This window comes from Scomber japonicus, chromosome 14 (assembly GCF_027409825.1).
Source record: "Scomber japonicus isolate fScoJap1 chromosome 14, fScoJap1.pri, whole genome shotgun sequence".
Taxonomy (NCBI): Eukaryota; Metazoa; Chordata; class Actinopteri; order Scombriformes; family Scombridae; genus Scomber; species Scomber japonicus.
This window is the reverse complement of record NC_070591.1, coordinates 13,040,684-13,051,909: the sequence shown is the minus strand read 5'-3', so window position 1 is coordinate 13,051,909 and position 11,226 is coordinate 13,040,684.

The following is an 11,226-nucleotide window of genomic DNA, read 5'->3' as shown; positions in this document are numbered from 1 at the left end:
AACAACATGCATCTCAGGAGTATCGCTCTCCCCAACCAACAAAGAATATGTGTATTTCCAAAGGAGTACCTGTTTTTCACAATAGTAAAGACATTCCACATAAACATATTGTCAGCTGTTTCTACATTTACCATTAGCCTGACTTCATCCTTTCATGCAGGCATTTCAAAACCTTTATCAACTGATATTAATAGAAAATAAGAAAGGGAAAAAAAGCTATAGTCCGAGCCTCCAGGCCTGTGATAATGGCTCCCTCTCATTTCCTTTACACATTTTACATTCAAAAGATTCAGCAAATCCCCCAGAAAATCTCATTCCCTTTACCCTTCCCTTTATAGAGCAAAGTGCTATAGTATCCTGGAAGTGCAGTGTTCACAAAATTGGCTCTATATGTAACTTCAACAGAATCTGCAGCCTGCACTTCACAGCACAAATATATGTACATGAATTCATTTGGCAACTTACACTTGCTGCTGCAGTTTTCTGATCTGTTGTAACATACATGCCACCCCTCCCCCCATTGAGCTCTCAAAAGGCTCTAAAGCACCATTTAGCCACTTTCCCTATGAAGCTGGATGTTTTACTTGAAGAGGATCTTGGCATGTTCTCCCCAGTGTGTCTCTATGTTCTTCCCCAGGCACTACAGCCTTGCAGGGCACCCTGCCACAGGAAAGGATTAATATTAATTCCCTTCAAATTACTAAGAGATTCAATTATGCAAGATAATGCAAATACTGACTCTTTCAGGTTTGTTTGACTTCCTGCGCACACATACACACACACAACATAAAAAATCTGCCAAGTGAAGCAGCATTGTCTGACTCTGCTATATCTTTTTTTTCTGCTTATTTGCACCTTTAGTGAGCTTTTTGTCTGTGTTCATAAAATATCAGGGGGTAAGGGTAATGACATTTGGGAGATATTGCCACACCTATTGTATAATGCAACTAAAATGTTGCCTTCAAAAGCAGCTTCAGTATCCAATGCCTTTTCGTCTCGTCATCTCTCAGTGCTGCACTGAAAGTTTTGCCTAGCTGAACGCCAGCCTCCAGGGAAGTATCACAGGGACCATTAGATCAGAAAAAAAGGAGGTCTTCACAAACTACCTTTAGAGGATTGTGCTGCCGACGTTTTGGTTTGCTTTTCTGAAGCCACAGGGGTATCCACTAGTTCAACTGGCATGCCCTCAAATGTTTCACAGTTAATCACTTAGATTTCAAGTAACAAAACTGGCCATGCCAAGTGAGAAGGAAATAAGATGAAAGACGAAAGAACATGACAGTCAGACAGAGAGACTAAAGGAAGAAATAATGCAGAAAAAGAGTTAAAGGAAAAAGACAGTAATTGTAAATGTGGCCAGTGCAAACAGATTGATAGCGTTTCTCTTTTAACCCTAATAAGTAATTGGGCCAGATGCAAGAAACACTTGTACGCAGGATTCGTTCTTAAATCATGCATATGAGTGACTTACAAGGATTTTCCGCATTCACCAATTTTCTTGTATTTTGGATTTTCTCTAAGGTACGAACAAAGCTAGCGCATTGTTTGAAATGATTGCTGCTATCTGAACAAGCAGAAAAATCAACACACATTTAATTGCCAATCAGTGGTGAGCTATCTTGCACCCTGGAAATTGCAATAGGAGCACTTCAGAGTTTTCTCTTCTGGACACAAACATGTCACCCAGTTACATTACGTGGCCTATTGTTTCAAGGAGAAAAACAACAAACTTTTAAAAGAGTGATGGTTTGCGCACAGTTATGAGATAGGAGTCGACGATACAAATATGTCTTCTGAACATAAAACCACAACACTGTCCCAAACGAGCTAATAAGCTAGTTTGTTAACACAGAGAGCTATTTTGCTTTCAAATGATGCACAAGCAAGAACAAAATGCCAGGGTGAAGTAAATGTCACAAAGAAATTACAGGATTGATAGGGCATCATTTTGGGTCCAGTATCCTCCAGCTTTATAAATACATCCATTGTGAAAATTGAAAGAAGCTATTGTTTTAACTTGTGCTAGCATATTCCCAGATGGGTAAAGTGTTAGCGGTTAGCTCGCCAATCTCAGTAGTTAACCAACTATCTGTGTGAGTTGTCACATCATGGAGATTCTCTAACCAAATATTTTGCAGATTAATTTTGCTTTCTGAGATAAGAGGGCCTTTAGTAAAGATGAGTTTCACCCAGCATGTAAAAACGCCTAGCTCATTCACTCATATGGTGCCTATTAATGATACACCTGGCACATGGGCCAAAAAGTTTTCCAAATTACCTGACAGACACAGAAAAAAAAACAAAAGACAATAACTTACCTTTCCTTACAGGAAAAAATAAGGTGAACAGAACTGAACTGGAAGTCAACCCATAGCTATTACCACAAAAGAAGCTAACACATTCAGGACCAAGACAGAATAAAATGTGGCTTGTTGCAAAATGAGTAATGCACCAATGCCATCTTGGTCTAAAAGTCTGAATCTCTCAGCCTCCCATACATTGATTTTTAAAATGTGTCTCTTGTGAGTCCCTTGACTTTATGGAAGTGCAATACTATATCACTGGAGTACCCCTTTAAAACTACCATAGCCCCAGTAAACAGAAATGATCTGGAAATGTTACGTTATCTGCTATCTACAGTGAAAATAAATGTGTTACCGAGGTTAAACATGGCAAGATAAATTATAAGTACAGGTGGTTAGCCTACCTATGGATCCAAGATACTTCTAAGATAATGATATCAGAGATAAAATACCCTGAAACAGCAATATCCCTGATTCCGATCTGAGCAGCCAGGAGCCTTTGTTCCACTTTATTCCCCACTGTTCCTCCTGGTACATTTCTCCTCAATCTCCATAAATCCTTCAAATGAAAGTGAAATAAGGGCACTTGATAGTGTGCAAAAATGTTGGCTCCAAATTAGTGGTATGGAACAGTTATGGTCTACAAAGAAGGATAAATCTTTATATGTGTCATTAATTACTATTAATACATTCTCTCTGTTGGACAAATTTCTCTCTATCTCTCTCTTGATCTTATGATCTTAGGATGCAATGCTGTGAATAAGAAAGTGTCCCTGAGCTCCACATAACATTCTTACAACCCAGCCCACACTCTTAGTCTCCTCTCACAGAAACCAGCCTCAGAATCAGGTATGTATAAAATCAGAGATAAATTATTGGCCTGCTGCTGATTTGTGGATGTGTATTCAGAGGGGTGTTCTGTAGGAATTGCCTTGTGTATGCAGGCAGTATATGTTTTTAGGCACAAACAGATGTGTGTCTGTGATATGTGCAATGAATTAAAAGAAACAATATCCGTGCCGCTGATCCAAGACCTGCCACTCAAAATCAGCTGAGCAAGCTTTCAATGATGTTGGTCTCTAATGAACAACCTCCTGTTCCCTTAACACACACAAACACACAGACACACAGCTGCACTGCCGACTCCACACTACACTTCTCAGCCGCCACCCTGCCGCCACAGACAGAGAGAAGGCTGACTGGTGCCTGGAGGTGGAGAATAGCAAAAGGCAAAGGCAGTGTGGGATAGTAATACTACCACTCTGCTCTGCTCCTCATCTGGCTCGCCTGTGGGCAAAGCCCATCCTTTAGAGTGCAGCTCACGTACACCAAGGAATACAGATGGGCTGGTGAGTCTCTTTACCCTGCCACTCAATGATTTAGGGGGTGAGATTAAACAAGAGGAGCTACCTACATGTGTATGAGCAGAGAGGGATGTGTGTACTGGCTTTGTTTTGTTAGTTGTTGTTTTGTTTTGTTGTTACACATTTGAGGTGATGCGCATGTACCTACAGTTGTGCCTTTGTCGAGTGCTTTTATTGTGAGGTGTTTGCAAGTGTGTGTGTGCATTTTTTTCATACACTTGGCTGCCTGTGTTTATACCTCCAAATGTGTCCATGCGTGTGTACTTGTGCCGGAGTAAACAAGACAACAATAAAAGCATCTATTCAGGCTGCAGTGTAAAAGTGTGCTGTGGTAGCTGAATAGGGCAGCACTGGTAGACAAACTGTTTGAATTTAAATCCTTTAGTAAAAGCAAAATAATACTTGTACACAAGTCATTGAGCGCCATCTCTATCCACACCCAGCAGTGTGGTCAAGTGCAAAGGTCTTCATTCAGTTGACAATATGGTGCTTAGGGTTGGTTCTAGGTTCTCCTGCAGTTTCAAGATAATATGCCCGGATCACCTTCAGTGTTTACCCTCTGACTCGATCTGTCTTGACATACAAATTGAGGAGCAAGATGTAGAGGGAATAAAGTTGGTGTTAACAGCAGTAGCAGAAAGTAACTACATACAGTTACCCAAGCACTGTTAGACACTTAAGTACAAATGTTACTACTTTACACTTCTACCACTGTAAATACTCCTCTTTTTACTTGATTTTATGTATTTTGCAGCTAGTTTCTTTGTGAATTAGGACAAATGACAGATCATAAAAACATTTATACAGGATTATTAACACACCAACAAAATACTATTTGCTTAGTTAAGATACTCCTTATGTTAATGCAGAAATTATAATAATCCAGTAAGACATAACACTCTGTCTGTATGAATGCTGTTACTTAAATTAAAATAATAATAATGATAAATGGGGTATTTTCAGAGATGTTTCAGTTTTTTCTTTTTGTTAACAAATCCCATGAAAAGATTAAAACCAACAATGAAGTGAACCACCTAATAAGTAGCCAAAGCAAGTGTGATATAGTTTATTTTTACTGTGCTGCAGATGTTCATTATTATCCACTATTAAACTATTAAAAACGCATCATTGAGTGACACTACACTGCTGCACTGGGAGACATGCTCCCTCATTTTAATAAACATGGGCACAGTCATAAATCAATTCCTAACACACTGTTCAGCTGCAGTTAATGCTCACAATCCACAGCTGACAGTCTCTGACAAATGCATAATTTATTCGTGTTTGAGTAAAGTTGACTAAAAACTACGGTACCCAGCTGTTTCGGACATCACTGACCCTTTAAAAAAAATAAAGCTACTACATGTATGTGTGCTCTCGTGTCTTCAGGAATCAATGAGCTTAGTGCTGTGAACAACAGGCAAGTAAGTCATTAAGTAAAATATTTTAGGTTTAAGCACATTTTGCAGGCAATATTTCTGTACTTCAGTAAAATGTTGAATGCAGGACTTTACTTATTGGAGTATTATTTTAAATGTTTACTTTAACAAATCCTGGTCAATGTGAGATGTTGGCTGTATAACTTCAGGTAATGGTTATTGAACTTGGCCACAGAAATAATTCACCAGTGTTTTATATTTCCTTTGATTAGGATTTTCTTAATACTAAATAAGAATGGGCTTGTATCCCCAAATCCTGAAACGGTTGTAAGCAATTCATCACACATCATTGAATCAACATTGGAGCTGTCTGTGTCACTTTGTTGGAGTCAGGAGAAGACTGTCCCCCCTTACATTTATGCCTAAAAACTTGAAAACTCTCAGCGCAGCTGTTCACGAGGGAGAAAGAAAGAGAGAGAGAGAGAGAAAGAGCGAGAGAGAGAGAGAGAGCTGCTACATCAACAGACACTGAACTCTAACTGCCCAACTGAGTTATTTGGTTGCTACGCAACAAGGGTAAGCTCCTGCAAGCCATGTTGCTCGCTTCCATTTTTAACTAGCTTCATTTTGGTTGACTAAGCTTAAAGGGGATACATTTATGTATGTTAAATATATTTTGTACTGTCACTGTACATAATATGAGAATATTTATAACTGTAACTATGTATAATAACTAATTGTTTGTAACTTGTATATCTCATGATTCTTGTGTAGTGTGTCAGGATTGGAGAGAAATGAGTCTGCCGCGCTTGGTGCTCTCTGCCAGTGTTGGTGTGCTTCCCATAAGCAGTGACATCATGCTTGAGAGAGAGGGGTTTGTGCCAGCAGGGCTTTCAGCAGTAAATGACAACAATGTAAATAATGGGCCCAGAGAAAGTTGTGCATATGATAATGTTTATTCTCAGAGTGGTTACAATGTAAATTCTGGTAGTGTAAATGATAGAATGGGGCAGAACACTTTATAATGCGAATCAGAGTACAGCACATGGGGGATAACTGCCTCAGATAATTCTGCAATTAGGGGCATTTATTGCTTCTCAGTTAATTGCTAATGGCTCCATTCAGCAAGGGAATAACTCCTCTCATAATAAACCCCCCAAACTCTGTCCCATGGGTTCAGTAATGGCACAACCAGTTCCAATGCACTCCATCTGTACAAAGACAATCTGGTGGTGAAACCACATATCAAAGAACCCCACATATAGAAGAGATCACACTGACAAATACACATATGAGTGGATAATGGAAGTGATGATAGTTTCACTAAGAAGTCTCTAAAACTTTGAGTATAATCCAGAGGCAGTGTTCAATGTTTTCAAACAGCACTTTAGTGAAGCCATCTCTTCATCAACTTCCATATTCAACTTCTATGCCACTCTGCCAAGCTCTGGTGAGAGTTTGATTATTGGCTCTGCCTTCATGTAACTATGGACCATGTTGTTGCTCAATTGATGAACCCGGAGTATCAATGCAGTTCATCTGTCATTGTGCTGATGAGCCTGAAGCAAGCCTTTTCGGAAAAATGGTCTGTGATTGAGGTGCAGGACATGCTTGAGAGCTGCCAGCAAGCGCTCAAGTAGAAGAAAATACATAATTCCACATCATTGCATGTCACAGCCAGAGTATACTGTGAATACTCAGTCCCTTGAGTAGCCAAGGCCTTGCCCCCATTGAGTGCACCTAGCCTCTTGTCTCACAGCTAGTCCCTCTGTCCAGCAACCAAGATGTTGCATTGCTGTCTTACTTGATAGACATGCTCTCCAAACTCCTTTGTGATCAGCAGGCTCAGAATAACAGGCTGAGTCTTTCCTTTAACCCTGAATTCCACAACCCCAGGCCCTGTAAAATATGTCATGTCTGTGACAGCATGAGTAACAGCACAAAAACACAGTGTGTTTGTGAATGCCTGTGCTTCTCATGCTTTTCAAAACACCACAGCATCAAAGACTGCCCCAGATGCCAGCACACTGTCAGTGCCTCTCCCGGTCATACTAATGCCAGTGCTACTCTGATGGAAAACTAGCCTGTCCATATTCAGACGGGGAGAGTGTGGGAATTGATTTTGCCCGAAGTTCAGATAAAGACGATCTTCAGTTTGTGTATAGTTATGTGAACAAGAAGATGATGATAAAATTATATTTAAAAGAACACAGCTCCAGTAGCCCACTGGTTAAGATGCCTGTCATACAACATCTGCAGTTTCAATTCTGGTTGCAGACCTTTGTTGCATGTCACTAAAGCCTTACAAAAGCCCCCTGAAAAACATATATATAAAAAAACAACTGTTGAGACAGCAAGCACAGTTCAGGACTTAAACACAGCAGCAGCGGCGCTATAAATGCTAAGACTAAATGTGTCCTCCTTAAGTGACATTTCCCATAGCAAAGACACAGAAGCAATTGTCATAGGCTGTGGATGAAACTTAAGTGCTTGTATGACTTGAAAATGATCATGTATGGCATTCAGATAATGGGTCCTTTTATCATAGGCACCAATGCCATAAAACATTTCCTGCATTGCATGAAAAATTACAAGGTTTATTGAAAACTTCTGAAAAACTGGAAATGTGGGAGAACGTGCCAAGTTTCTGGGATTGGTGGCAAACCTTGAGCGTGATGGCTAGGTTACAGCCCTCAACCCCTTGGATGAATCATTGACCTTGCAGCATAACTCAGAGGTGGCAGATGTGTCCCCTGTATTGCCCTTGAAGACCTTAATCTGTCAACCTGTGCTCGTAGCATTTCTCAGGAGACCCAACAGGAAGGCTTTGGTGGCATCAGAGTGACCCATGTGCATGTGAAGGACTGCTCCATACTCCAGAAGCTTGAGAAGGCTGGGCTGGATCTCTGCTCCTGTGAAGTGAGTGAGTCATGGAAAGCCAATGTCCAGACTTGATGTTAAAAACAAAATCGTCTTCAGATGATCCCTGATGGGTTAGATACATCGTGGATATCTGTTTATAGAGATTAGTGAGTGGGTGTCTCCTGTGATGTTAGTCTAGAAGAAGAATGAAGACCTTCAAGCGTGCCCTGATTTTAAGGAGTTAAACAGATGTAAAGATACAGTGGGGAGAACAAGCATTTGATACACTGCTGATTTTGCAGGTTTTCCCACTTACAAAGCATGTAGAGGTCTGTCATTTTTATCAGTGTATCAAATACTTGCTCTCCCCCACTGTACATGTCCTCTGTGGATGTCTCTGTGGTTAAAGATCATTTCACACACTTGTTAATTCCCTTGTGTGAATGAAACAGGTAGCCAAGTGGTTATGAAATTATTTATTTTGTGTATAGGACTTCCCAGAGAGGATCTATTCACACTGTGGCTCCGATTTTGAGTCTCAGCTCATCTGCGACCTCCTTGGCATAGCCCACATTCACAATTCATCAGCACCATAGCCTATCATCCCGCTAGAAATAGATGTGGAGCAGTTCAGCTGCCCCCTTTGCAGTATGCTATAAGATTTGTCCCCTTGTGTGGCCTCAGATAATTAACAATCTGACATTTTCAAACAATTACACCAGCCATAAGACAACAGGACAACAGATTATGCCCCTTTCTATTTCATGTTCAGAATAATTCCCAGTTTGCCAGTGAATGTCACGTTTGAGTCTGCTCTGGGAGATGAGTAGTTGACAAGACAATGATGCCTTTGTGTCTAAGCTGAAACTTGACCTGACATGGCCTTCCCAATAGAAGTTGCTCAATAGCACACAACCAGGCAGCAATCTTGTCAGAAACAGCAGTTTGATAAAAAGGTCAAACATTCTCCTGTTACTGTGGGCAACTGCGTATTCCTGGCAATCCACCTCATTCTTTAAAGTCTAGATGAAACAGCATTTAGATCGTATGGAACTTCCACATTGTGACGTATTTTTGAGTGAAACAAGATAGACAAGCAGGACATAATGTTAGGAGGAATTATGATTTGAACATTGAAAAGTAGGTACGTCATAATGAATCTTAGATCTGTGTCACTGACAGTTGAAGATTGATTGATGGGTGGATGGCACGATACTATTGGTTTAAATGGGTTGGTTCAAGCCTATGTACACAAACATACTTTGTTTTACAGGAAGACATGGTTGGATTTTGGTATAAAAATACAAAGAAATAGATTTATTTTGTATTTTTTTTACATATATTGTGAAATAGATGCACAATATGACTGGGGATCCGATCTTAAAGGGTTAAAAAGACATTTTTCATTTAATCTTGACTTAAATCTCCGTTATAATGTGAAATGCAGAGAGATTTAACTGGTCGTGATAGGCTTAATCAGCATTGTGTGAACTCGTTTGGGAAGGATTTGAAGGTAACGAACGTTCATTTATATGTAAAAGTTCTGCACTGAAGGTTTAATACAAATTGCATCTTTTATCCCAAGTACAATCTTTCCACAGACTGCAAAATGACTGACAGAGTGCCCTACCTCCCTGATGGTGTGTGATACTTTAAATTCTGAGCAATGGCAAACATGAACTCAATAAGAAGTTCCATCTGATAAAACTGCATAGGCATAATTGGGTGCTTTTCATTGGGGCCCAGTTCATTGCTTGTTGTTTTTTAAATTGCTAATTAAAACAACTTTTGTTTATGGATAGGATAGGAGAGTCTAGCTCTGCCCCTGTTATTTTCACCTGTAACTTTAGATGACTTGTTCTTGTTTAATTAGTCCTGGTCGGGACAAAATAATGTAACTGAACAAGCTGGCTGGAGGATAGTATCCAGTTACAAAAAACATTGCATACCTCTTAAATTATGAGCCCAGCTAAGCTGATATAGAAAACAGTTCTCCTACTATTAGGGCTCACATTTTGAGTGTTTGAGGTTTCATGTACAAAACAATGCATTATGCATTGTTAAGTAAGGATTTTTATGCAATATGAGAATTAAATAGATATGTTATTTTTATGTGATGCTTGAATTAAGTGTGGTTGGGATGTTACATATGTCTGTGCATCCTACAATATGTCTAATAGTAAAATCTTGTAATATAGAATTTAATTTTGTCAGTAATTTTACCTTCATTTGATATTTGTAAGGTGTACATATCTGTGTTATTCTCATATTTGTATGCTGTTATTTTGTATTTCATTTTTAAGCCATAAAAAAGTCAACATTGGATTAACATCACAACTATCTGTGTCTCTTCATTGGACTCAACACACTCTCACCACCATCATCAAAACACAATGCACAGACTTTTGGCTGTCACCACTACCAGTGATATGAAGAGATTCAACAGGGGTGTTAAACTATGTGTAGATAGCCAAAAGATCAACACATTTGACATTTAACAGTGTAAATAAAACTTGTCTGAAAGCAAAAATCCAAATTGCAGGAGTCTTTTTTAAACCATCATCTACACAACCGTCATCAAAATCACTCAGAGCTGCACAGATTTAGGAGGTGTATGGTTCTGTATGTTCCAGTCTGTGTTTCATGTGGTGGTACACATGCTGTAAAATGTCCCTTCATGCAGGGATTGTGCGAGTGTGTGTGGGACTGCATCAGTAAGACGAGGGCGTCTTGGGGACAAATCAGTAGACAACACCACTGATGAGAAAATACTTGTGTGTGCATATGTGTGTACTAGTACACAAAAAGTATGTAGTTGTCTGCACACACACTTTCAGCAAGGTTCAGGAACTGCGGTCAGAGGCTGAGTACTCACTCCACCTAGTGGCTTAAACCATCTATGGCACAGTGTTGCCCTCAGGCAACAAAACACCTTTTTGGACCTCACACTGCTGCTATACAATTTTTTTGAATAAAAACATAATACATATCACAAGACGTGTGTCCATTGAAATTAAAGACTTTAGTACGTTCGACATTTTGACTGAGATCATTTTGGGTATGGAAACAGGAAACTGTATGTACACAATCGCACATAAACCTACCCACACGTTAACTCCTACACACACACACATATACATATGCATGTTTGTTTGATGTTTGATGATTTAAACGATTTCTGGTTGGTATTTACCCTCATAGTACATTGTTGTTGCCCTGAGGTAATAAAACATCTGGTGTAGAGGTGGCAGGGGGTAAACAGTTTATGATGTAGATGTTATCAGGGAGCCACAAGCACCCAAAAAAAGGACTGAAATA